We start from the raw sequence: 26,809 nt of genomic DNA, 5'->3' as shown, positions 1-26,809 counted from the left end.
TTTTCGAGGCTCTTTCCCCATTTTCTGCTCCTGAGTGGGTCTTGGGGCCTGGATGTTTCACAGGATGCAAGTTTCTTCCCTTCCAGCCATGGGTCTCTGAGCGACAAGTCCAGAGAGGGCACTAAGCTCTCCTTACCCACCTGGGGGCCCCGAGCCCTGACCGCCGACCACCAGGGCTTTTCTGTAGAGTGTGGGGCAGACTCATGCGTGAATTGGGCTAAAAAGGTGCTTCCAGGAATCCTTGTTTTAAGTGCACTGGAGCAGAGCTGGGGAGCGGGGACCACCTGGTTTGCTCAGAATTTGGTCCTGATCACAGCCGATGAGTCAACATAAGTACCTCCTGAATGAAGCATTCCACAGACTGATTTTACACATGACGGCTGTGATGGCTGGAAAAGGCTTCACACAATGAGAGAGTTTGAGCTGCATTTGAAGGAAGAACAGGTCCCTGTAGGTGGAAATGAAAGATAAGGGTCATCCAAGCCCTCAGCAGCAGCGGGGTTGGGGTGGTGCGGACTCCCCATGGATGGTGGGCATGGCTGAAATGCAGGAGAGGGCAGGGGTGCGAAGCAACAGCAGGGCGGCATTAAAATTCCCCTGCAGAGAGGGGACGTGACTGAGATACTATCACATGTATACAACTGAGAGATGATTTGAGAATGATTTCTGGGAGCCTGTGGGAAGAGCACGTGGTCATCATCAGTTCTCGGGATCTCTTTATGAAGTGAAAGAGCCGTGCCTCTGCCTATCTTGTGAGCTGTTAAGATCAAATCGGATAATCTTCAGTGAGCCTTGTAAATGCTAAAGCTTATGACAGGCTGTTCCATCCCCCTTGTCTTCACCCTCCTTTCCTCCTCGGAAACGTGAACCCTGCTGGGTACCTCATTATCTGCCTGGCTTCCTCATCCATAACGTGAGCCCTGAGTACTTGCTGGGTATCTCGCTGTTCACCTTCCTTCCTCAGTAACATGAACCCTGAGTATTTGCTGGGTACCTCGCTGCCTGCCGTACAGCTGGTTGTATCCGTCTCAAACGCACTTAGCTGGCACATAAGCAGAAGTGCTCGCCGGGCTTTGGGAGGGCTTTCTGACATGTGGGTGCCTGCTTTTCCCTGTTAGGCTGGAGCTGCAGGAGCCCTCCTAGACCAGACAGAGGACCAAGGCTGTGGCCTCGGGGTGGGGGCTGGGGGAGTTCGCTGGGTTTATTGTGTGGGTGAGAGCAAACTTCAGTCCCACTGCGGCATCGGGATTCAGGGTTCCTTCTGGAATGTTCTGAGTGAGAAACAGGAAGTGTGCACAGGTGCGTCTTCTGCGGATTTTATGGTTATCTTGAGAGAGCACTGGTGCCTCTGAGCTATGAACCTGCAGAACCACTTCTTCCACTAACGGTCGCCTTTATAGAAAGAATGACTTGCAAACGATGCCACTTCAGATGGAGGTATTTGCAGGTGTGGCCTAAAAAATGAACAAAATGACTTTCATCTCAAGGAAAGTACCTTACATTATTCCCAGTGATAAACATTTGAGCTTTCCAATGAGCATTAAAATATAAAAATCTTGTGTCCACCACTTTCTCATGTGATCAATGGTGATATTGATGTGTTTTTTTTTTGTTTTTTGATATAGAACGAAATGTGGAAGTTGCTCATAATTCTGAACCAGTGTTTTCTAACCAATGTGTGATTACAAAATCGTGTGCTGGTAAAAGCCATTCAAGTGCAGGACGGACCAGTCGACTCAGAAGGAATTGGGGCAGAAAGGCCCGTCGACCAGAGCGCAGTCTCTGTGTTGCAGACAGCCTGTACGGAAGTGCCACTTGTTACATTTGGCAACAGAGAATACCTAAAATGATCTGAAAACACAATGAAAATACTGCTTCCTACTTGTATATCAGCGTGGGGTCGGACTTCTTTCATAAACTTCAGCCACGGCTCTCTAGCCCACTGAACGCAGATGCAGGCGTGAGAACCCTGCTGTCTGAGGTGCAGAGATGTTAGGTGTTTTCACAGCAGTACAAACTGTTGTCACGCTGCTACTTATTTTGGAAAATGGTTTCTTCTTGAAGACTGTGTTAAGATGTAATGACTTTATCGTTGTAAAATAAACTAAATTGTTATCTTTTTTTTTTTTTTTTTTTTTTTTTGAGACAGATTCTTACTCTGCCACCCAGGCTGGAGTGTAGTGGCGTGACCTTAGCTCACTTCAACCTCTGCCTCCTGAGTTCAAGTGATTCTTGTGCCTCAGCCTCCCTAGTAGCTGGTACTACAGGTGTTCGCCACCATGCCAGGCTAATTTTTGTATTTTAGTAGAGATGGGGTTTCGCCATGTTGGCCAGCCCAGTCTTGAACTCCTGACCTCAAGTGATCCACTTGCCTCTGCCTCCCAAAGTGCTGGGATTATAGGCATGAGCAGCCACCACTCCCGGCCTGATGAGAAAGCTTTTTTGTGATCTTGAATAAAGTGCAAAGGGTTCCTGAGACCCAAAAATTTGAAAACTACTGGCTTAAACTGAGAAAATTGTCCACGATGTTTCAGTGTATCTTCTAATCTGTTGATGGAGAAAGGACGGTAAGGGTTGCTTTACTTTTTTCCTTTCAGAACTCAATGGTGCTGGGACAACTAGGGTATCCACATGGAAAAGGATGGACTGGACCCTTCCTCAACCTACACGCAAAGCTCAAAATGGATTCAGCGTAAGGAGTCGACTGTGAGACCCATTCTGTCAGTCTGCTGGGTACCATAATGGACACCACAGACCGTGCGGCTTAAACAACAGCATCTTATTTCCTTTTATCTGGAGACTGGAAGCCTGGGATCAAGGTGCGGCCAGTGTTGGATTCTCTGGGGCCTCACCCCGTGCTGTGTAGACGGCATCCTCTCTGTGTCCTCACAGGTTTCTCTTATGTGCATGCAGCACTGAGGACTGTGTCTAAATTCTCGCAAAAGAATACCAGTCATACTGGATCAGGGCCTACTCTCAAGATCTTATGTGACCTAAATTTCCAAGTTAAAGGCCCTGTACACTTAGGTACAGTGACATTTTGAGTTTCCGGGGTTGTGACTTTAACATGGGAATCTTGAGAAGGGGGGACAGTTCAGCGCATGACACCTTTAGGGAAGAATCCTGGTGAAACTGCTAACGTTGGATTAGGCAATGTTTCCTTGGCTGAGACGTCTAAAGCTGTAAGAAGCAACTGAAGGGAAAAAGACAAAATTAAAAATGTTCATTTCAGAGGATACTCTTAAAGTAAAAAGACAACCCACAGAACAGGATACATTATCATGATAAGGACCTGATATCATGAATATATTTAAAAGCTCTTAGTAAAAATCCAATTTAAAAATGGACAAGGGATTTGAATAGACATTCTCCAAAGAAAGACATATAAATGCCTTAAAAAGCACATGAGATGTTTAGCAGAATTCATCATCTTAGAAATGGAAATCAAAACTACCGTGAGACACCACTTCACAACCACCGGGATGGGTAAAACCCCAGTATTGGACAGTGACATGGTGGTGAATTTGGGAAAACTGAAATCTTGATATATTGCTAGTGGGAGGGGAAGTAAAATGGTACAGTTGATTTGGAAAAGTCTGGCAGTTTCTCAGAAAAGTGAAGCATGAAATCACCGTACAACCCAGCAATTTCACTCCTAGGCATACGCCCAAGAAAATTGAAAATATTTTTGCCAAAAAATCTTATGCAAGAGTCTTCATAGCAGCATTATTCGTAGTAGTAGAAACAGTCCAGGTATCTGTCAACAGGTCACTCACTGTGAGATTCCACTCTCCTTGGACGTGAAAGATGTCAGCACCGAAGGTCACGCACTGTACGATTCTCCTCACAACAGGTGTCCAGAATGGGCAAATCCAGAGAAACGGAAGTGGGCTGGCGATTGCCAGGGGCTGGTGGAAGGAAGGAGCAGGTGCTGACTCTTAATGGGTTCAAGGTTTCTTCGGCCCGTGGTGAAAAAGTCCCGAAATTACATACTAGTGGTTGATGTACAGCTTTGAGTATATGCTAAAAAGACTGAATTGTATCCTTTCATATTGGGGCTTTTATGGTTTGTAAATTCCTTTCAATTTCAAAAGAAACTCAAGAACTTCTTTGGTGTTGATATTTGGATTGTGAAAGAGACAGTATCCAAAACAATTTACTATGTAACTCACGTCCCCAGAGTTAAACTTCATTTTCTGAGGATCTTAAAGGAAGTGTTTGAGCCTAGGAGACACAACGATCCTATACTAGATGTTACATCCCATCTTACTGATTTCTATCTCACATAACCATGTTCAGGGAAAAACGACATGTAAACGTGAGCTGAATGCTATGCAGAGACACATTCCTCTTACCCGGATGATCTTTAGTGGTGCAGTAAGAGATGAGGTCATAGCAACGTTAGTTTAGTTAGTCTAATTTCCATGGCAACAGGAATTTGGCACATCTGATGAGTTAGATGTCCCTGCACAGCTCCTAACGGGGTCGCCCATTTCTGTGTGGTGTCTGTGTATATTCTCGCTGTAGAAATAAGTGATAGCACCTGCACAAACACTTGCCCGGAAACGCGCACGAAGCTGGTGAAGGCAGAGGACAGGCGAGAGGGAAGCATGGCTCAGCCCTGGCAAAGAAGATCGTTATTCCGAACGCAGTCAGGTGGAGAGTCTTGCTGCTGGTGTCTGGGAAATGTGTTGTGTTTGCTTCTATCTGAACAGCTGGACCTGAGCGTGTCTGTGCTTTGACATTTAATCTGTACAGTATCCTTGGCAGGGTGTGTATCTCTGTGGCAGAGGACACCCCAGCCACAGTGGATGTCAGCGGCGGTGGCTGGACTCAGGGTCCGTGAATGTTGCGTGATCGAACGTGTTTGGTTCATTCTCAGCTCCTGCCCAGGTGCCTCCCGAGCATCGGGTGCTCTGGCTCCCCAAACCCTTCCCATCTGTGTGTAGCATGACCACCACCTTCCTACCATGTGTTTGTCCTACCACAGCTGCCGTGTCTAACGGGCGCTTTGCTTTCCAGCTACTTTCCTATAATCAAAACCCTTGAACGACTTTGCCTGCATTTCAGAGACGACAGGGTATTAGTTTTTCATGATTGCTCTGAGGATTTCCAAAAGCAAATGAAACTTACAGGATGTTAGATATTAGAAGTGACAGTAATTATAGATGGCTTTTCTCAGTTAGTCTTTTGATTGTGGTAAAATTACATAGCACTCTATTTTTAAGTGTATGGTTTGGTGGCATTAAGTGTGTTCACACTGTCGTGCCGCGATCACCGCCATCCATCTCCAGAACTTCCTGGTCTCCTCACGCTTGAAACTCGATCTACCAAACACTAGCTCTCCTTCCTCCCCAGCTCTGGTAAGAACTACAGATTGCTTACATAATAGGCTTTTTCAGTAAGAGAAAGGGCAAGGAAAAGAGCTCTAAAGACTGTCTTGAGATTTGAGGAAGTGTTTTATTTTTGCTGTCTGGTTCCCAGTGTGAAGGACGTATTGAAGACATGGGAGGGCGAAGGTCTGTGACCTCAGGAAGTGCTGGGCTGGGCAGCTTTCCTGCTGTGACGGGGGCACTTGTTCTCAAACCCGCCTGAGATAATTGCATGAGGATGGTGCTGCCTTGTGACAGCTCTGAACTTGGTCTCCTTGAACGTTGTCAAGTACATAAGCTTTGGCGGTTACCGTCTAGTGTCTGCGGGAGACCTAGAATTTGAACATTGTTGATTTTAGAACACACCTATTTGTATAACACTCTACCTATTCTCATCAATGTGTTCTCTTTTTTTGCCTTAATATTCTGTGTTGCGGTAGCAGTAGTTGCAGCGGACGCTACTTCTGGTTCGTGGTCATTGCCAAACACAAGCTTCTGGAAACCGTGTGAAAAATGAAGGGGAAAGTGCTTTTCTGCAAGGGCCTTTTTTGAATATCTTGTTTTTTTCTGGAATATCTGTTGTGGTGTGAAACGTTTTCATATTGAGGGGTTTGTAACGTGTTTTATACTGGTTAGATTTGAAACCTCATGTTTTGGCATGTCATGGGGCTGCTTTGTCCTGTTATTCTATGATATAGCTGGTTTGCAAAACTATTGGTTATTTCCCTTTAAAAACCAAAGCAACTTACAGATTGAGTGTGATTCCTGTCAGAATTTAATTGTAAAATCGATTTGTGTTCAATAAGCTTACTGAAATGATCAGTGGACAAAAAGATAAGAACATGTCAAGTCTCTGGGCCATGAAGGACTTCCAAATAATACACATGATACATAGTAATTTCTTAACAAAAGATTAGATTTAGTGCATAACTATTTAAAACCTCCACATTTTCTATTATAGGCATTCCACAGTGCCCATGGGGGTGGGCTGCAGGACTGCCTATGGAATCCGAGGTCTGTGGGTGTTGAGGTCCCTGCTCTAAAATGGCATCGTGTTTGCATATGACATACGCACATCCTCCTGCAGACAGTCATGTCAGGGTTGCTCATAACAGCTATACCATGGACATGCCATGGGAGTAGTTGTTTAATGAATAATAAATTCTGAATGCTTAGTACAAACACATTAAAAAATATTCTTGATCTATGATTGGTTGAATCCACAGGCCTGGAACCCCGGGAGAGAGTACAAACTCTAGAAGCCAAACGAACAAAGAACTTGAGGTCAGCAGTGACGGGTGTGGGATCACACTGAATCTCATGTGTTTTGCTGTCTGTGTCACTGTGTCCCGTGTAAACGGGAATCATTTGTCGCTTAAGGTAAAATAGGTAACGGGAAACATTACAGAAGGGGCACGAAGGCGCGCCCCTCATTACCCCGTGTTACCGCCAAGTGTCTGCCTCCTGGGGAAGGATCTGTTCTGTGGGGAGACTAGACGTTGATGATTTCCGGATGTGTGAAGGGAAATGCCCTCCGAGAAGCGTGGCTTAGGCCGGAGCACGTCAGACGAGAGTTAGCGTGGCATGGAGTTTCCACAGTGCCCCTCAGGCCTGCTACTTCTCTCCTCTCCCCACCCCTGGCCCTGACTCTTACCAAGGGAGGAAAGTTCAGCTCCAGTTGAGCCCCGCGCAGGGCTGTGGATCTCTAGGGCAGGTGCCACCTTCGCCTGAATAGGCTGTGTCAGAGGAGGGTCTGGCCGTACTTGAGCTGTGAGAGATGCTCTCAGACATCCAGCATCCTGAAAACCCAGGTGCTGAAGGTTCCTCCTCCACCGTCCTGCGGGGAAGGGGGTCTTATCCTGTTTCCCCTCAACCCGAGCTGACTTTTGTCTGTTCTGTACACCTAGTTTTTAAAACCAATTATTGTTAATCATCTAGCAGACAAACACCATAAGGTGAGAGCCTGGGAGGGTAGATGGGGCTGTGGAGGATAGTTTCCTGAATAACAGTGTTCAGATTCCTGTTTAGCCGTCATTTGACCCAAGGCCTCCAGATAATTGAAATATTGTCAGGAAGACACCCATTTTGTATCTGAGGTTTTTTTCATGTTTGTTTTTGTTTTTGTTTTTGTTTTGTTTTAAAGGAATGGGTGCAAACTTCTAACCAGGGACCTGACAAAAGAGAAGGATTTCTTTTCAAAGTGAAGGTCGGGGATGGTTGGCATTGGCCATCTGTGACTAGCAGGGACCCAGGCTGCTTCCCTCCTGCCGCCCGACTCCTGCCCCTCCAGCTCCTGCCCCTCCAGCTCTTGCCCCTGTTCCCACCAGCAGGAAGAGGAGCGGGAAGGTGCCTTTTCCCCTTTAAGGAGATGAGGTGAGAGTTGCACCTGCCATTTCGCTAGTCCCTGGGGTGATTCTCCAGCATGGGTGGGAGTTGGGTTTGGAGGCCTGAGCCCCGTGAAGCTGGGGTTGCTTTTCCCTGAGCAGTGGGAACCTAGACTCTGAGAAGTGGGGTCAGAGGGTAGCCTTTGCTGCATCCGCAGGAGGGGCCTCTCGTCCCAGTTGACATCTTCACTACAAAAGGGGGTGTGGCCGTCATGGTCCATTGACAGAACGTTACTTGTTTTTGTTTGTTTTTTAAGCACATCGAACCCTAATTCCTTTGGCCTTTACTAAAGTGGCACTTTGTAATTCCACATGATTTCATCGTTATACTCGCAGGAGAGAATGCTTCCTGCAAACCAGAAGGATCTCTGAGACGGTTCTCGGCCCATAGAGAGTTCCTTTTCCCAAGGTTAAAGACACAGCCTCACGAGGGGTTGAGGACACACTGCGACAGCCTCAGGAGGTCCTGGACACGTGCCCAAGGTGTTTGGGGCACAACTTGGTCTTACACATTTTAGGGAGATGTGAGACAACAATATATGTGAGATGTACGTTGGTTCGGTCCAGGAAGGGAGGGACGGCTCGAAGCGGGGAGGGGTTTCCAGGTCACAGGTAGATCAGACAAAAGCGTTTCTGGTGAACCTTTCCAGAGGAAGCAGTCAGATCCGCATTTATCTCCGTGTGCAGATGGTGACTTTGGGTTCTCTCCTCTGTCATGAGGAATTTCCTTGTGGATCGGTTGTGAGGGAGGTACATGGCTTTTTTTCTTCTCCCCCAGTAGCTGTCTCTGTTCGGAAGAGCATGGGAGGTAGGTTTGCCCTAAGCTGTTCCTCACGTTGACGTCCCTTTAGCTTAATGATTTTGGGGTCTTGAGATATATTTTCAACGGCATGTTTCTGAACACACTGGCACTCTAAACAGTGTTGTAGGAGGCATCTAACTTACTTAGATGAAGAATCTATTTGGAAGGACTTGAGCACCTTCATCCTTGAGAGAACCAAGCCTTTGTTTAGTTTGCTTTGCCCCGAGGCTGTTACTCTGCCCTGGGCTGTGCGGCCTTAGAAAGCTGTGCCCCTCTGAGCTCCTGCCTGTGGAATCTGGTGACTTTGGAGTTAATCCAGCAGCTACATGTTTTGGAAAGCAGATTACCTCTTAAAGTGTTGGTGATTATGATTCTAACACTAGAATTTCAGTGTGTATTTTCCACCCTTCTTACTTTGTCTCCTCATACACTGAGATGCTGCTGCATTTGCCCTTAGGCTTCACTGAGGGAGGGTCAGTTCTGACCCTATCTTAAATATTGACTTTGAACGGACAGAATCGGGATTCAGAAAAACCCTTGAGCTGTGAGAGTGTGCTGATATCTATGTAAGTGGGGTTCATGTGTCAAACTCAGGTTTAAGAAAAACCAATTCTAGGCTGGGCATAGTGGCTCACACCTGTCATCCCAGCACCTTGGGAGGCTGAGGTGGGCAGTTCACTTTTGAGCCCAGGAATTCGAGATCAGCCTGGGCAACATAGCAAGACCCTGACTCTACAAAAAATTAAATAGGAGTGGTGATGTGCACCTGTGGTCCCAGCTACTCGGGAAGCTGAGGCTGGAGGATCACCCAAGCCTGGCAGGTTGAGGCTGCAGTGAACCCTGATAGCACCACTGTACTTATGGTGCACTGTGCCTGAGTGACAGAACAAGAACCACCACCCCCCCCCCCCAACACACACACACACACACACACAAAGTATCAATACATGCAGAGGCCAGTTCTGCTGGGACCACCTGTTAAGGCTCCTCTGGGCCTCACGGTTTTAGATGGGTCTGTCCGGGTGCGAGAGGGAGTGGCTTGAGGGCCTAGAAGCCAGTTCTTGTGGTTCAGCGTGACTGCGGATGTGGAGCTGGGGGCAGGGCTCTCCAGGGCATGAGTGGGTAAATGGACGGGCTTCCAGGATGAGTCCCTGTGACTTGGCCTGGTTTACATCTGTCCAATACAAATCCACAGTTTCTTACTCTAGAAGCTTCTGACGGGGCTGATGGACTGGCCTGGGGAGAGAGGGTGCCCTCAGAGCCTCAGGGTGCCATCTGGTTTAGGCAGAGCACTTAGTCACCTAGATCTAGGATTTATGGCACTACAGGGGACTCATCACACTCGGAGCAGCAGCCATCTGCATTCTAGACTTGGTTCTAGGCGAAGTACTTTGGAGTCTGTTGGTACCCTGTGTTCTGTTTATCTGTAAAACAAGTTAGAGTTATAACTACTTACAACCTATGATTAAAATTTTGCTACAGAATATGGCAGTTGTGGTGGAGCCTGGCCAGAGACCCCCCTCTCGTACGCTGCCGCGTGCTGGGGTTGCAGGCGTTGCCTGCATCAGCTGCCCCTCCTGGCGTGTCTATGTTCTTGACACTGGTGCCCATCGAGGCTCGGCCTGTGGGACTCGTGCAGCCATTTGTCTCTGTGTTCCTCTGAGGTTTCGCAGACTTCACGGTCCCGTGGCAGAGCGTACAGTATCTGCTTGCATCCTGATCTCCCCAAACCCCAGGACAGGCCAAGAGTTCCTTACACACAACTGCAGAGGGCCCCGTGGTGTGGATTTGCGGTGACACAGCCTTTCCCCAGTTCGGCCTTCATCTCCAGAGATGGCTTTAGGGTGATAGAAACTTCACCTGAACCCTGAAGTTTTGGTGCTAGGAATTCGGTGACCGGCACAGATGATACCTCGTTTCTCTGCATTTGTAGCAATAGTTGTGAACATGACCACGAGATGTACAGAGGAAGGAAAAAGGAGGTTTTCTTTTCCGAGTAACACTCTGTGCTTTGGGAAATGTGATCTCGGGGGAGCTGTAAGCACGTGCCCCTCAGGAGGGGAGGAGGCCGCGGCGTTACACGTTCCGTGGTTTGTTGGCTGTGTGTGTTCATCGGGCTCATGGAATGTCGGAACGTTTACAGGGAAAGTGGGGTTTGTTCATCTGGTTCGTGCAATGTCTGAACACTTATAGGGAAAGTCTAGCACACATGCAGTGAGTTAACCTGTAACATCCATGTTCGCCTTGGGGCAAGCGTAACATTTGAAATGAGGTGGACTGGGCGTGTCATGTACAAAGGTGGGCTGTTGGGCACAGACGTTTATGCGCAGCCTCAGTCACAGCCAGGACTGGCTCAGGATCTGCAGCTTGTGGCGGGAAGGGACATTCACGAGGCCATTCTGTCCAGTTGGGGCTGCCGGCAGGGTCCCAGTGTGGGGCTTCTGATTGTGGAGGAGACTTCATGCTGGTTAACAGACTGTATAGGAGTAGTGCCATGGAGCTTTGGGGTCCACGTTCCCTATGATGCCGGTTACATTTCTCTCCGGACCTCATCGTAGCCACAGAGAGTGCACCTCGTCTGACAGCAGGGGGTGCCATGTGGATATAGTAATTTATTTTATTAACCTTTTTATTACTATTTTAATAACTTCTTTTTAAAGAGATAAAGAGTGTTGCTGTGTTACTCAAGCTAGTCTTGAACTCGTGGCCTCAAGCAATCCTCCCACCTCGGCCTCCCAAAGTGCTGGGCTTAGATACGTGAGGCAGTGCACCCAGCCTACAGCCATGTTTTTAAAACTCAGCACTTTATAAATCCTACTCCTTTTACCACTGAAGCACGCTGGTTAGCCTTGTGCAAACTGGGGTGTCAAGATCTTGGCCCCCCTTTTATTTTACCCTTCGACCTCAAGTTCTGATGAGAACAGCAGTTACAAAATGGGCATTAGGTGATTCTTCCGTTGCTAAAGCCAGAATTCTCACCAGTTAGAGATGTTTGTCCCCAGGATCCCAGAAAGCTGTTTTGAATCAAGCTCGGAGCAAGTAAGTAAGGAACTAAACTCTTGGTCTTCTGCTTAGCACCTGGGGAATGGGTTAGTTGCTGATACCTTTTGATCTGTGCTCATATGCTGCATCTCGTCACGGGAAGCAGAGTCGCCCTGTGGAATAAAGCCCAGCTCACGGTGGCACGTCGAGACGCTCAGGGCTGTCAGTCCCTTATACAGCGGCAGACTTGGAGCCTCAGCATCGCGTGCAGAGCCCGGGCAACCGGAGTGCATCCACCTTAGAGACCACAGGGCCAGTCGGCAAGGTGGATGTCCGGGCATATGGCCCTGACAGGCCCGCTGCAAGGTGAATTAGGAATTCGTTAGCAAAGAAATCAAACTCGCCTGTGGGTCCCAGCTACTTGGAAGGCTGAGGCGGGAGGATTGCTTGAGCCAGAAGGTCAAGGCCGCGATAAGCCATGATTGTAATACTGCACTCTGGCCTGGGTGACACAGGAGACTCCGACTCAAAAAAAAAAAAAAAAAAAAAAAAAAAAATGCCAAACCTTACTCTTCATAGCAGGAGGGATAATTTATCAAAGTAACTGCCACAAAATCTTAGATGATGTAATTTCAGTGGCTAAGTAAGCTGTCCAGGCCACGTGGCTGGCTCACAACTCATGAATGTGAACAGCAGGTGGTCTGCATTCTGGGTGAGTGTGACTGTGCCACTGCAGTTTTGTTCTCATGTCTTGATGAGCATAAACGGTTCCTGACAAGGGTAGGTAAGGATGCTGTGACCTGAGACTCTGTAATATTGTTGCTTGAGGAACCAAGGAGTTTTTCTCTCTTGCAAACCCATCAGGGAGGATGTTCCAGGCTAGTGACTGCTCCATGAGGTATTTAGGGATCCAGGTTCCTTACCGACCCCTGCTCTGCATTCCCAGGGACACGGCTGTCCTTGTTGTGGTTGGGAATGGGTGATTGCCATGCTGGCGGGGGAGGCTTAAGGTGAGAGTGGCCATGGTTTACCTAATCTACATAATGGCAGGGAGCCTGGGAGTAAAGGGTAAAGGATGTTGGTGAAGCACTGGCTGCACTCACCGCAGCTGGCCCAGGGATGGGGAAGCATGGCTGAGTGTGCCGTTCAACGGTACCTGGTTCTTTCAGATTTGACTTATGGATTTTCTGTTGTAAAGAGGAGAGAGCCTGTGGTTCTAGGCCAAGCATCTCACTCATCTCATAACATCTTGTATCTCTTAGCCAACACTTATGTCAAATTTTAGAAGTCCTATCAAACTGGCAAGGATTTCTCAATTTGGTTTAACTATTGATTTGATATCTGTGTCTGCATGTCTATTTTACATCTATGTGGTTATTTGACGCTCTGTAGTACATTTGGAATAGGTTCTATTTGGTGGAAGTTACTTTCAACAAACCCTTGCTGCTACTTGAATTTTCAAGGTTGCAAGTAGAAAGGAGAGAATAAAAACCACATCTTCTCTAGTTTTAAAATGTGTTGTTCCTCAAATCACACCAGAAGTACAAATATTACAAATTACAAAAGCAGCCAGAATCAAGGTTAAGGGATTTTTGGGTGATTCTGGCTAATCAGCAGTGTTTGCTGAGGTGTGTGCAGCAGAGCTACACGCCAAGAAGCCCGGGAGTGGGGAGAGTTGGGAGGCCAGACTGTGACTTCAGAGGTGCTGTTGCCTCAGGAAGAGAAGCTAGATGCAGGGAGGATAAATGGCCACATGTGTGACCACCGCCGTCCTTGCGGCGGTACAGAGGCCTTGGTACAGGGGCCTTTGTGAGCTGAGTTCAAAATAGAGATTGAGAGAGTGCAATGCATTCTTAGCTTTTAAAATAAAACGCTAATAGAGAATGTTTTGTTTGTAAGTATGTAAAATGTTACGTCTTTGTTTAGAATTTAAGGATAATAATTTGCTTCTGAGATCTTTGTGACTGAGATTTGAAACATTAACTATGGTTTTTTCATCCATGTTTTATACATATGCACGTGTATACATATACGTAAGGTATATATAAAAAATAAGCGTGTCTGTATTCACATTTACATACACTTGCATAATGTGTATACTTCTAGTCACACATAGGTCTAAGCGACTATGACTTGACTTGATAACCATGAGAGGGTAATTAAATAAGTTACCTGCCCTTAGCCTTGCTTTTGTATGTGAGCGGGGACCCTGCGAAATGAGCCTCCTGCGTTCCAGGCCTCACACAGCCCGTGCCACCTTTTGGAAGCAGGAGTTTGTCTGCAGCCACTTCGGGAAGCACGTGGTTGCCAGGATTGCCTAGAGCTCCAGGTTATCTCCAGTCCCAGCCTCCCTGGGGTAGAAGCTGCCCTAGCAGGGGCCTGGACATGGACGTTAGGGCCTGGAGCCAGGGACTGCTCCTGAAGCAGGGGGCTCCCCTCACGGCTGGGCATGAGAACAGAGGATAGGAGGCGGAACCAGCCTCGGGCCAGTGCATGACCTCCCGGAAGTGCTTGCGGGAAGCCCCAGTCGCCCTTTGCTGATCCCACAGCCAGCACCAAACTGTGAGATCCCCTTGGCCCACCCCTCAGGTTCCTAAAATGATTAGGGTTTCCTGAGCTGCGAATTTTTAGGTGTAGGCTAAAAAGCCCTGGGACAGACTCACAGGGTTCTTTATGTAGAAATGATGAATGTGCTGGTGACTCAGAGCAGGCACTGCACCCTCACTCCAGGGTCCTTTGTGCCAGGTGGAAATGAGCGTGTGGGTCACCCAGAGTCCCTGCATCCTCACTCCAGGCACTGCTCTTTGGTTTCTTAATTAAAAGCCTAAAAGCCTTGATAATGAAAATGCATTCTCCCCAGAGAATAGAGTTTCTGGTTACAGAGGCTCACCTGTAAATGCCGTGCCAGGTCAAATATGCTGAGATCTGGGCCAGGTCCTGCTTCCTGCCCACGGCCAAAGCAGGTACTTCATTTGGGAGGTGACCCAGGGGGACATCTGAGAGGCCTGCCAGTCCCCGAGGGATGAATCCACTGGCCTTCACACTCGTCTCCGGCCTCCATCAGCTCCTTCCTACCTGCAAACTGCCTGCTTGGACGTTGCCATCATTGGAGATATGTTAGGGACTTAGTATGGATTGACACCCATAGGACCAGCAGATCGTGGAAAGGTGGGAACCAGGGCTGGGAGGGTGGTGACCACGGCCAAAATAAGAACCGTGGTGGGCTGGGAGGTCCATCTTCTGTCTAAAGTGTTTTAATAATAAAAAACATAGTGTCTCAGGAGCATGAGAGGGCAGGCCACAGACGCGGAGAACATATCTGTAAAACACTCATCTGATAAAGGCTGTTATCCAAACCGTGCAAGGAACTCTCAAAACTCAACAAGAAAATGAATAACCTGATTAAAAATGGACCAAAGACCTGGACAGATACCCCAACAAAGAAGATACACAGATGGCAAATCTACACGTGAACAGATGGCCCACGTCTTATGTCATAGGGTGAGGCGTCAGAGTACACCCATCAGCCTGACCAAAATGCAAACTCCGACACCACCACGTGCTGGTGGGTGTGTGAGCATCAGGACCCTCACTCATCACTGGGGGAAGTGGGGCAGCGGCTGTGGGAGGCAGCGTGGTGGTTTTCCTTGGAACTAAGCTCTCCGACCACAGGAGCAATCACAGTCCTGGACGTTTACTCGGAGGAGCTGAAAGTTTACTTCCATGCGGAAATGTGCACACAGATGTTGACAGCAGCTTTGTCATTGCCAAAACTAGAAAGCAACCAACATGCCCTTCAGTAGGTGAATGGATAAACTGTGGTATGTCAGATACTGGGATATTACTCAGCACTAAAAAGAACTGGACCCCTAAGCCATGAAAAGACACGGAAGGATCTTACACACATGTTGCTAAGTGAGTCTCCAATCTGGACAGGCTGCCTGCTGTCTGAGTCCAACCACAGGACAGTCTGTAAAAGGTAAAGCTATGGAGACAAACAGTCAGCGGCTGCCAGGGGTTGGGGAAGGGAGAGATGAATGGGAGGAGCATAGGGGATGTGTAGGGTGGGAAACAACTCCAGGTGGGGCTTTCATGGGGGATCCATGCCGTTCCACACCTGTGAAACCCACAGAGTAAGCAGCAGCAGGCCGAGTCCTCGTGTGAGCTGTGGACTGTGGGTGGTGGTACCATGTTGATGCGGGTCTGTCGGTCATACAGACATGCTGGTCCGGTGAGGGCAGGAGAATGATGGAGGCTGTGCCTGTGCTGGGAAACGAGATACGTGAGGACTCTCTGTACTTTCCTCTTGATTTTGCTATGAACCGAAAATTGCTTTTAAAAACGTCTATTGAAAAGGCAAACAAAAGAGTACTGGCCAGACAGTATCTGTGTGAGGGTGTGGCCTGTGTTCTACGTTCAGAATTTCCCTGTTAGAATACACATATCTAAATTATTCAAAGTTAAACCTTTGCATTAAGCAACTCACTACAAAGTGACAGTATCAGCTTGAGCGCTGCCAGGATGGCCAGGATCCTGTATCCTGACAAGCTCCTCCCCTTACAGGTGCAGTTGACATCCATGGCCACATCCCAGAAAGCAGTAGGGCTTGGAATCTCAGGAGTCAGGCTTTGCGGGACAGAGAGGAAGTGAGATCTTGTAAGCTCGTGGCTGAGGGCAGGCAAGGGGGAGCCCATGGCAGGGAGCCGGCAGGGATGACTTTTTGATCAGTTGTCCTTATCGCTGAGGCCTTCTTAGACTTGGGGAGTTGGGAGTCCCCACTCTTGGGCTCCTCAGAAACCAAAGGCTGCTCATAATCCTCAAGTTCCAGATGCCTCAGGGGAGGTACCTGGGTTGTTGGGTGCAGTTCCGTTATTTGCTGCTCGGTGGGATTTGCCCGCAGCATTTCTGGTTGTTTTTAAGAGCTGATGTTTGAGCTGCTTAAAATCACATATGGATGTCGATTTACCTATAAAAGTTAAGAATAGAATTTGAGTTCAGAGAGTTGTGAAAATGCTCAAAGTCGTGTACTAATGTATACATTACATTTGTGGAAATATCTAAAAGTCCAGGATTTATATTAAACACTTCTTGATTTTTGTAGTATCTACCTGTCATTTTTCCATTTGATTAATAGATGTCAGAGGGCTTAAATTTTGAGTGCCTGAATTCACTGAAATTAAATCTTCTTACGTCAAATATAATTAAACTGAATGTAGCCAACAGTGCATGCTTTTATAAATATTGAGTAAAATATATATAAAAACACATATCCATCGACATGCAGATGGCGGCAACACATTAAACCATAAAAGTAGAATTAGTATTCTTTGTTTTCTGAGAAGACAAATTTTTAAACAGTCAAGGGGTCTTATAACTTTCTAGTCTCCAACTTATTTGTCCTAAAATGGAAGATTGACAGCAGTAGAAGAGGAGATCCTGGGCCAGTGCAGGCTCTGGGAGCAGCAGGGTGAGTGCTGGAAGGAGCTGGCTGGAGGCAGAGCAGGGAGGTGATCAGGGAGGCCAGGGTGGCCTCAGGGTACGCGGCTCAGTGAGTGAGAAAAGGTTCACATTTCTTGGAGAGCCCTTGTCTCTGCCCACGGAAAACCCAAACTCCTTCCAACTGGGATGTGCATCTCATGTAAAAGTTGTTACTCCCAGAAAGAAAGCCAGTCGATGTAGAAATTTTTTGTATGCAGAAATTACTTCAAATTTGTTTCTAACCTTATCCTTTTCTTCCCCCGTCTTAATGTGTAGTGACTTTCTGCAGGTAACGCACACATCTTAGGAGAGCGCTGTATTTCAGTTGCTGTTGGCTCTGTTGTGACTTTGTGGTGTCCGACGTTCTGGTTCTGAGGTTCTGCGCAGAACGTGGCTCCTCCCTGCTGAGCGTTGGTTGTTGAAGGCCCATGTGGAAACTTTCCCTGTAAGCTCGTTGACCACAGCAGTGTTGGTTCAGAAATCTTTGGACCTCCTGAGACTTCACACAGACTTCTAACCTTTCTAGCGTGACCTTTTCATTTTAGTGTTCCCCATTCATTCAGATGTTTTCCAGAATGTAAGTAATCTGCTGAATGCAGGGTGGGGGGTGCCCTCCGTTGGCTCTGGGGAGAAGTATCGCTGTTTCTCCGGGTGGAGCTTCCCGTCCACCATGGTGTGCTCCAAGACGCAGCAGGGTTCTTTGGCAGAAGTAACCGTCGAAGGCCCGCGTCTCCGTGGCAGGGTGACTGTGGGTGTGTGGCCTCGCGGCCATACCGGCCCCTCCCCATCAATGGCACCACGGAGAGGAGCAGGGGGAGGCCTGGGATCTGTCTCCAGAATCATAACTGTGCTTCCGAGACTGTGTCATCCGTGTGTAAGTAGACATGCAGAGAAAGTGTTGGAGATAAGCAAGAGACGGTGTCTGTCCCTAATGAGCTCAGGCGTGCCCTTGAGAGGGTCAGGTTTCTGTGCGGCTGATCCGGACTCAGCCTGGCTGTGGCAGTGCAGGTGACTGCTGGGCTTTGGCAAGGCTGCACCCACTGTCCGTCTGAATCGGTCCCCTTCCCAGGCTCACGGTGCCAGCTGGGCGCCCAGGCCTGATTTCCCATAAGGACGGAGGCCCTGTGTATGTGTCAGGGAAGGGGGAAGTGGGGGTCCTACTTTATTGCCATATCCAATGCCATGCGGGGTCAGCACTCAGGAAACACGTGCTGTGTGGGTCAGTGATTGAGTTCAGAAACCTAGAATATTCAGCATTGCAGGCTTTGGGCATGACCCATCCAGCCTTGGGGCTCTTTCTTTCTCTGAATTTCCTTCCATGGCATCCTCCTCATCCCAGGGGCCCCTGTTCCCGTATGACTGTTGGAAGTTTCACAGCTTCCTCTGCTTCCTCTCCCGGGCCCTGATGTGGCTGGGGCAGCTAGTGACTGTGCAGACCCCACAGCCAGTAGATCGTTGGTGCCAACGCCTTTGTCCTGGGTTACCTGAGTCAAGGACTCCAGTACATGGCTGAGCTCACCCCGAATGCCAGGATCGGAAGGCCTTGGGTTGCAGAAAGGTTGGGGGTTGCATATCGAAGGACAACCTGCAAAGGAGAAGGGGAAATGGCTGTGCTAGATGGCAGCTAGAGGAGTCTGTGTAGAGCCTGTTACACAGTGCACACACAGAGCTGGCATGGGGCATGCGGTGACATAGCCGCCATGGAAGTGGGCAAAGTTACAGGCTTCGGACCGACATGAATGGTCTGGTCTAAAACGATCCTCTGTTTCCTTTAATCCTAGCAACTGCTGGCTTACGGGGTGGGGGAGTGAGATCTGTGGTGGCCGCGAGGAGAGACAGGGATTTTAATTAAGCCCCTCTTTCTGGGAGAGGGGAGTAGCCGTTTCTGTAGGACGGTGAGCATCGTCATCTCAGGTAGCTCAGGCTGCTGTAACGAAACACCATTGCCTGAGTGGCTTGTTCTATTATAGCGGGGGTGTCATGTTAACTAGAAGTGTGCTTTTCTACTGGGCAGTAAGTAAATTAATGGTACATTTGCCAAGGACAGTGAGGTGTGATTTGATGAATCCAGTGGGGAAAAGGAGAAGGGGCTTGGCTGGGTGGGGACGTGTGTGTGGGAGCAGAATGGAGCAGCCAGGCGTGCTGTTGGGATGGAGGGGCTGCGCCCGCATTTCCATGGGATCCGTCGATGTTTGTGGCATTAGACCTGAACCTCTGTCTCTACTTCTAACACCCGCATAGTGAGGAAGCCCCTGATGGGCCTGAGTTGTTACTTCCCATTGCCATCGCTGGGAAGTGACCCGGACGCCTCTCCTGGCTGGTGACGGCCCCAGGCCTGGACGCTGGATTCGTCCTGAGCTCTTGGAGGGGCTTGGGCTCCACGCGCAGCAGGCACCTGCGCATCCCTTTGGACGTGAGATGTTGGCGCTCCGCTTGGAGGCCAGCGCGATCTGCGTGTGGTCAGGATCCGGCTCATCCTTTGGAGAGAGAGCACCTGCCCGGGGGCCCCTCTGAGGTGCATAGTCGTGCAGTGCCCTCACAGGATGCCCGGTCCTCCGAGAACTTCCTGCCATTCTCCTGGACCCTCAGGTAAGGGAGTCAAGTGTGGTGTGTGTGTCATGGGCGGGGTTGCTGAGGACACCACGTGCCGACTTGTGTGAAGACCCGAGGCGCTGCGTGAGCTCGTTCCCAGGGGGCCGTTGGCATCTGGGGGCCTGTGGGTGTCTTTCCACTGGCAGGAAATAATGGGTGTCCCATGTTACCTTTTGTGTCTTTTTTTTTTTTTTTTTTGTCAAAAAGCCCTAATGCCAACTTCACTGTCCCGCTATTGGAACCACCCACCTCAGGCTCACTGGTCCTCTTGTTTCTGGGCTGCTGCAGCGTTGTGTTGGCATAACTGTGTTAACTTCGTTTGAATTTTCTTCCTATTCTTTTGGAATAAGTGTTGATAGTTTGTGCTGCTTGTTCACCCGAGGCGAGGGTGTCCTTTAGGCCTGGAGGAGCACAGCCCGTGCAGGGAGGTGCCGGGCCTCTGCCTCTCATGTCGTCCGTAGCCCTCACCACACGTCTGCTCTTCGCTCCTCGTGCCCACGGCCGGGGTCACGGGCTGCTCGCTCTGCCGTTTGAGATCCTCGGAAAAGGTGGTGTTTACACTGAAGGGAGATTGGGGGTGTGCAGCTGATTTTAAATAGGAGGAAATGATGGTAACAGAATGAGCAATTCCTAGCACTTAGTCTCAGGCTTGAGAAATTGTGTTTTAGAAGCAAGGTATCCCCAACTCCGGTTTTCTTCAAATTAAATCTTTTAAAGAGTCCACAAATACAAATAGTTAAAGCCTAAAACTATGCAAGAGAGGGCCTAGAGCCCAAGCCACTGCCAACTCTGACTCCAAGACACCTCAGAAACTTGGTCCTCCTCCTCAGAGAACCCCCCTTCTACTCCTCCCTGCACACTGCTCCCTCCACACTCCTCTTCCGCACCCTCCCCTTCCGCCCCCTCCCCTTCCGCCCCTTACCCTTCCGCCCCTTCCCCTTCCGCCCCTTCCACTTCCGGCCCTTCCACTTCTTCCTTCCCCTTCCCTTCTTCCTTCCCCTTCCCTTCTTCCTTCCCTTCCTCTCTTCCTTCCTCCCCTCCTTCCTCCCCTTCCTCCTCCCTCTTCTTCCTCTTCCCTTCTCTTCCTCTTCCCTTCTCTTCGTCTTCTTCCCTTCTCTTCGTCTTCCCCCTCCCTCCTCTTCTTCCTCTTCCCCCTCCCTCCTCTTCTTCCTCTTCCCCCTCCCTCCTCTTCCTCCTCTTCCCCCTCCCTCGTCTTCCTCCTCTTCCCACTCCCTCCTCTTCCTCCTCTTCCCACTCCCTCCTCTTCCTCCTCTTCCCCCTCCCTCGTCTTCCTCCTCTTCCCCCTCCCTCGTCTTCCTCCTCTTCCCACTCCCTCCTCTTCCTCCACTTCCCCCTCCCTCCACTTCCTCCTCTTCCCCCTCCCTCCACTTCCCCCTCTTCCCCCTCTTCCCCCTCCCTCCACTTCCTCCTCTTCCCCCTCTTCCCCCTCTACCCCCTCTTCCCCCTCTTTCCCCCGCCTCCCTCCTCTTCCCCCTCCCTCATCTTCCTCCTCTTCCCACTCCCTCCTCTTCCTCCTCTTCCCACTCCCTCCTCTTCCTCCTCTTCCCCCTCTTCCCCCTCCCACCTCTTCCTCCTCTTCCACCTCCCTCCTCTTCCTCCTCTTCCCCCTCCCTCCACTTCCCCCTCCCTCCACTTCCCCCTCCCTCCACTTCCCCCTCCCTCCACTTCCTCCTCTTCCCCCTCCCTCCACTTCCCCCTCTTCCCCCTCTTCCCCCTCTTCCCCCTCCCTCCACTTCCTCCTCTTCCCCCTCTTCCCCCTCTTCCCCCTCTTCCCCCCGCCTCCCTCCTCTTCCCCCTCCCTGTCCTTGGGCAACCTCCATGGAACTGTGGTTGAAAGTCACTGGGTCTGTGGGGCCGCGCATTTGATAGACGAGCACGCTGAGGATCAGACACAAGTGACTGACTCAGAACAGCACAGAGGCTGACCCAGCTTGCATGCTGTCTCCTGCCTCCCGTAACACCGGGTTGTCCCTAATGGAAGAGAATCAATGATGCTGCTTCACTGATCTCCAGGGAAAACAGGTTGATAACAGGTTATAAACATGAGAATGTTTTGGAAAAGCCATCGTCCACTTGTCAGCTCCATCTCTCCTGCCCGGAAGATGTAGGGAGAACCTGCCTTCAGCCCACCCTCATCCCATAATAGGAGAGAGGACAAAGGGGCAGAGACCCAAGTCCTGTCAGTGCCCTCAGGAAACCCTCTGTTTCCTCCTCTCGGTGGAAGTGGAAACCATCCCGCTGGACTAGATCTTCCTGGGAAGCCCCTCCACCCCGAAAGCAAGGAATCTGGTTTGAGCACACACCATTCTTGGTGTCTTCACTTTCTGCAGCTGAACCCTGCATACGTGGCCCATTAATCTTGCTAGTCCGGTGTTACTGGGTCCTGGCAGTTTCTGTGGACTGATGGCAGGTGTTTACCATTGTGTTTAAAGAGGAGAATAGAACTTTATTGTGTCAAAATCAGATGATAACGATTGCCATGTGTTTCCTTGGGTTGGTTGGGGTGGGTGGTGCTCAACGCTTTTCCTGAGGGCTAAGTTCTTGTTTGAGACCGTCTCACTTTGTCGCCCAAGCTGGAGTGCAGCGGTGCGATCTTGGCTCACTTGCAACCTCCGCCTCCTGAGTTCAAGCTGTTCTCCCTGCCTCAGCCTCCCAAGTAGCTGGGATTATAGGTGTGTGCCACCACACTTGGCTAATTACAAAAATGTTTAATACAGGCTGGGTTTTGCCATATTGTCCAGGGTGGTCTCAAACTCCTTGCCTCAAGTGATCGGCCCACCTTGGCCTCCTAAAATGCTGGGATTACAGGCTTGAGCCACTGTGCCCGGCCTGATCCTGACGTCTTTTAAAGCTGCCTTCATGTACCAAAAGCCAGTCTATGTTTGAAAATCAGTCTTGGAGAGCCTAGGAGGAGAGGGATAAGCTTCAACTAGGTAAATAACTATACATATGTTAAAAATATGGGCCAAAATCTACCCCAAAATTTTAACCCTTCTGCTTTGTGTTTTATATCCGTTTATGGTTATTCTTTCAGTATTAAGATTTTAAAAGATTCTTTTGATAATTATGGACAAATTACTATTAAAACTCAGCTGTATTTGTAACACTTCAAAGAACTAATTGGATGACATTATTTTTCCCGGAGACATTTTGGATTATGACATAATTAGTGTTTATCTCTTTGCCAGAAATCTTTTTTTTTTCTTTTCCAGAACAGAAACCTGAAAAGAAAATTCCTTTGCATTAAGTGCTATTTCACTGTGTGACAATCAATTTTTGAAGGTGAGAACAAGATCTTCGTGTATTTTTGGGATAATTCTTGCTTAATAGTGAAAATGCTAAGTGTTAAATTTATGGAACAATTTGTTTCTTTGAAAATTACTATTTGCCTGCTCACCAGGTGGGAGCTGATGAGAACGTGGATGTAAAAATTAAATTGTATTTAGCTTATATAAAAGAAGTTTTTAAAAAAGCTTTTTTTTTGTTTGTTTTGTGCTACAGAAGTGGCTTCGTTGTGGAAATGATGTTATTGCAGGCACCTAGAATTTTATCTCCTTCACTTCTACAATGGGAAGCAATTCTCCAACAAGCACAGGAATCTGACTTTCTGATATTGAGACTCCTAGGCATCAAGCCCCGTGGAAGGGTTGGTGATTACGTGAGCGTTGACGTTGGCGTTGATGTGGGCACCCTCCAAGCCGGACGCAGGGAGCAGGGAAGAGCAGAACAGGCCCCTCAGGAGCCATGAGAAAATCAAGTGTTGGCAGCAGTGGTGAGGGTTGATGTCAGGGGCCAGGAGGAGGTGGCGAAGGGAGCATGTGCCTCAAGGCAGCCCTGGAACCCGCAGTCCCTGTAGTGAGGTCTGGTCTGCAGGGGATGTGGACGGCCACGTGGCGAGGCCCACAGACAGCCTGGACTTGGCTGCCTCAGAACTCTGGTGGACGTTGCAAACGGCCCCACAGGGTTGCAGTGCATATTCCTCGGACAGAGAAAAGACGCTTGAAACTGTTCCCAGCACGAAGCCAGCGCTCTGTGAACAGTGGCTCCTGCTGTCGTGACTGAGTGCCGTCCAACTGGGGGCAGTTGCTCTGCTCAGTTCACTTAATTGGGCCAGGAATGGGGTTGCCCTGCCTTCTACAAGCTTGACGCATTGAACGAGGACTCAGTTGATAAAGTACTCTGTAAATATGCTCTCCCGGCTAGAGTGAGCAAAGCCCAGGGAGCGAGTGGTTCTTCAGTATTAGCCAGGTGTTTGTGGTGGGGCCAGCTGTGCGGCTGCCAGAGCGAATGTGACCAGGAAGCCTCTGTCCCCCCGGAGGTGGCTAGCGTTCCTGTTACACGTGCCGTAGGCAGAAGGTGGACACTGCTGGGAAACTTGTTCATATTGTTGTTTTCTGATTGAAAATTCAAGGTTTCTGAGCATCCTACATCGAATCTGTACATTGCTGAGACTGTACACATTTCAACACTTGTTTTTCTCTGCTTTTCGGATCCATACAACCTGGCATTTGGCCGTGGCTTCCAGGACAGGCTGGATGCAGAGTGAAGTCCTCTCCTCACTGTCAATGTTTGCAGATGTCTTTTTGTATAAACTGTATTTATTGAGAGTCTCAATTAGGTTTTTATTTAACTAGACTTTTCAAATTGCCATGTACATAACTCTCCCAGTTACAATCGTGAGCTAACGTGGGTTTTTGGTTTTACTTTGATGAACTTTTAACATTTGCATGCTAAATGTGGGGGTGGAGGTCATTTATCTGCTTTTCATTTCCTTCTTGGTTATACTTAGTGACTTTCAGGTAAGGTGTGGAAAGCGTGGTACAGGGTGAATTGCAGGCTGCAGTGTGGCGCGGTGGACGAGAGGCGGGGCTGCAGTGTGCACAGTGGATGAGAGTAAAGAGATTTCCATCCTCGAGGGAAACACACAACAAACAATTTAAGAAACTGATCGTCTAGCTTGCATGAAGTCCAACAAATTCAGTTTGCAAAGTTTAACTTCCAAGTTAACTTAGTAACTTTTCCCCTAAGTCATTAATTTAGTAGCTTATGTTTAAACATATTTTTCGCCTAAAGCAAGTCATAAATTCTAAAATGAATGACTAAACATGTAATAATTTAGGCATACAGCACCTGAAGGGAAAACTGCCAGTATGCTAAAATATTGGATACAGATGCTTAAAAAATATAATGTAGCATTCTTACAATGCATGTGCTTTTAGCATGTAACTTGGTGAGTAGTTTTGAGCTATATTTGTAGGAGTGTGTATATTGAATACTTTAGGACACCACTGCAGATGTGTGCGTGAGAGGTATAAATACTGAATGTTCTTTTCCTTCCCTTAAATGAAAAACATTAGCTCCCTTCATTTTTATTTTTATTTCTTGAAGTGGACTCTCGCTCTTGTTGCCCATGCTGGAGTGCAGTGGCGCAATCTCGGCCCACTGCAACTTCCGCCTCCTGGGTTGAAGTGATTCTCCTGCCTCAGCCTCCCCAGTAGCTGGGATTACAGGCACCCACCACCATGCCCTGCTAATTTTTGTATTTTTATTAGAGATGGGGTTTTCCCATATTGGCCAGGCTGGTCTCAAACTCCTGACCTGAGGTGATCTGCCCACCTCGACCTCCCAAAGTGTTGGGATTACAGGCGTGAGCCACCTCGCCCGGCCAGCTCCCTTCTATAATGATTTATACAGTTGTTCTTGCTTTTTGTTTTTTCGAGACGGTGTCTTACTCTGTCGCCCAAGCTGCAGTGCAGTGATGGAAATCTTGGCTGACTGCAGCCTTCACCTCCTGGGCTCAGGTGATCCTCCCACCTCAGCTTCCTGAGTAGCTGGGACTAGACACATGTCACCACGCCCAGCTATTTTTTTTTTTTTTTTTTGGATATTTTTAGTAGAGACAAGGTTTTGCCATGTTTTCCAGGCTGGTCTCGAGCTCCTGGTCTCAAGCAATCTCCTGGCCTCAACCTACAAAACTGCTGGGATTACAGGCGTGAGCACCACATCTGGCCCATTTTTTTTTCCTTCCAGGAGTCGACTTTCAGAAAACCCTTCAACTTTGCAAACTTAATTTTCCATAAAAATATTCCTCTACGATAAAAGCAAGACACAAAGAAGTATGTGTGGACTGCGGTTAAAAATTTTCAACACAACATAGCTTAGGAAGGTTGACATTGACAAAGAGCAGGAGGCCCATTCAGTGCCTTCTAGGCAGTGGGAATGGTGGTCTGTGGGCGACCCTAACGTGTGCGGCGTCCTGAGACGTGATCGTGGTGGTCACGCTTTTACGGAGGGCTTCCTGGGAGTGCCAGAGGCTGTTCTTCTGCAGTCGGCCAGCCAGGCAGCAGCTGCCGGAGAAGGAACAAGCAGTAAAAGACAGATGTACACGGTGTTATTGTGGCTGAGACGTTAAAACCAGGCTCACTTTGTTCTTACCGTTTTAAAAAACGTATAATGAAGTCCTTAAATATGTTCAGGATTTCAAAGCAGTTGTGGGTGTGTCTGTGTCTCTAGCTCGTGTTTGGGTGTTTCCTGCGAAGAGAGCTCAGAGACGCTACCTTTCCTTCATGAGGTGACAGGGCCTGGAGAGGTGTGAACCCCATGGTGGGGGGATGACTGACCTGGGGTGAGGCTGGGTCAGCGTGGGGATCCACCCTCACTCCACGTTCCTGTAGGCAATCCACAATTCTAAGTCTTTCTGATATGGGTAAAATGAACCTGGAAGAGGGGTTATTTTTTAAGAAGTAAGTGCCATGTTCTTTTTTCCTCATACTTTTCCGTGTTTAAGCAGCATTGAAGGATAAGACACTAGTAGCATGTTGTTTTGGAAGCAATGTTGTTGGTTATATTTCGTTGAATCTGACCCTAAGGTTGCCTGGTAACACAAGTTTTCCTTTAACAACATGGGACTCTGTTGAATCTGTTGCCCCATTGGCTGAGCCGCCTGAAATCAGTGCAGTAGCAGCTGAAGAGGCCTCTTCCCCTTGGAGGAAGCCGCTGGATTGGCAGGAGGCACCGCCCTTGATTGAGGGAGTGAGAGGGGTTTGCAGAGACCCCACGTGGCCCCTGTGGCTCTCTCCTGCCCCCTGCTGGTTGGCCAAGCAGCCTTGCGACAGTGTGCTCATTGTGAATGTTCACTGGGGCAGGCCAAGGCTTTTGTTCCAGAAACACTGACTTCA

The 26,809-nt window shown here is 48.7% G+C and overlaps 1 long non-coding RNA gene across 1 annotated transcript; it reads left to right on the top strand.

Annotated features, from left to right (window-relative positions):
* Nucleotides 1–22,818: 22,818 nt before the first annotated feature.
* Nucleotides 22,819–24,834, top strand: LOC135966947 (uncharacterized). Its single transcript, XR_010580658.2, has 2 exons — nucleotides 22,819–22,913; nucleotides 23,133–24,834. It is a non-coding gene; the product is annotated as an uncharacterized lncRNA (long non-coding RNA).
* Nucleotides 24,835–26,809: the final 1,975 nt, after the last annotated feature.

The sequence above is a fragment of the Macaca fascicularis genome, chromosome 13 (genome assembly GCF_037993035.2).
Source record: "Macaca fascicularis isolate 582-1 chromosome 13, T2T-MFA8v1.1".
Classification (NCBI taxonomy): domain Eukaryota; kingdom Metazoa; phylum Chordata; class Mammalia; order Primates; family Cercopithecidae; genus Macaca; species Macaca fascicularis.
This window is presented reverse-complemented; position numbering and strand designations above follow the sequence as displayed.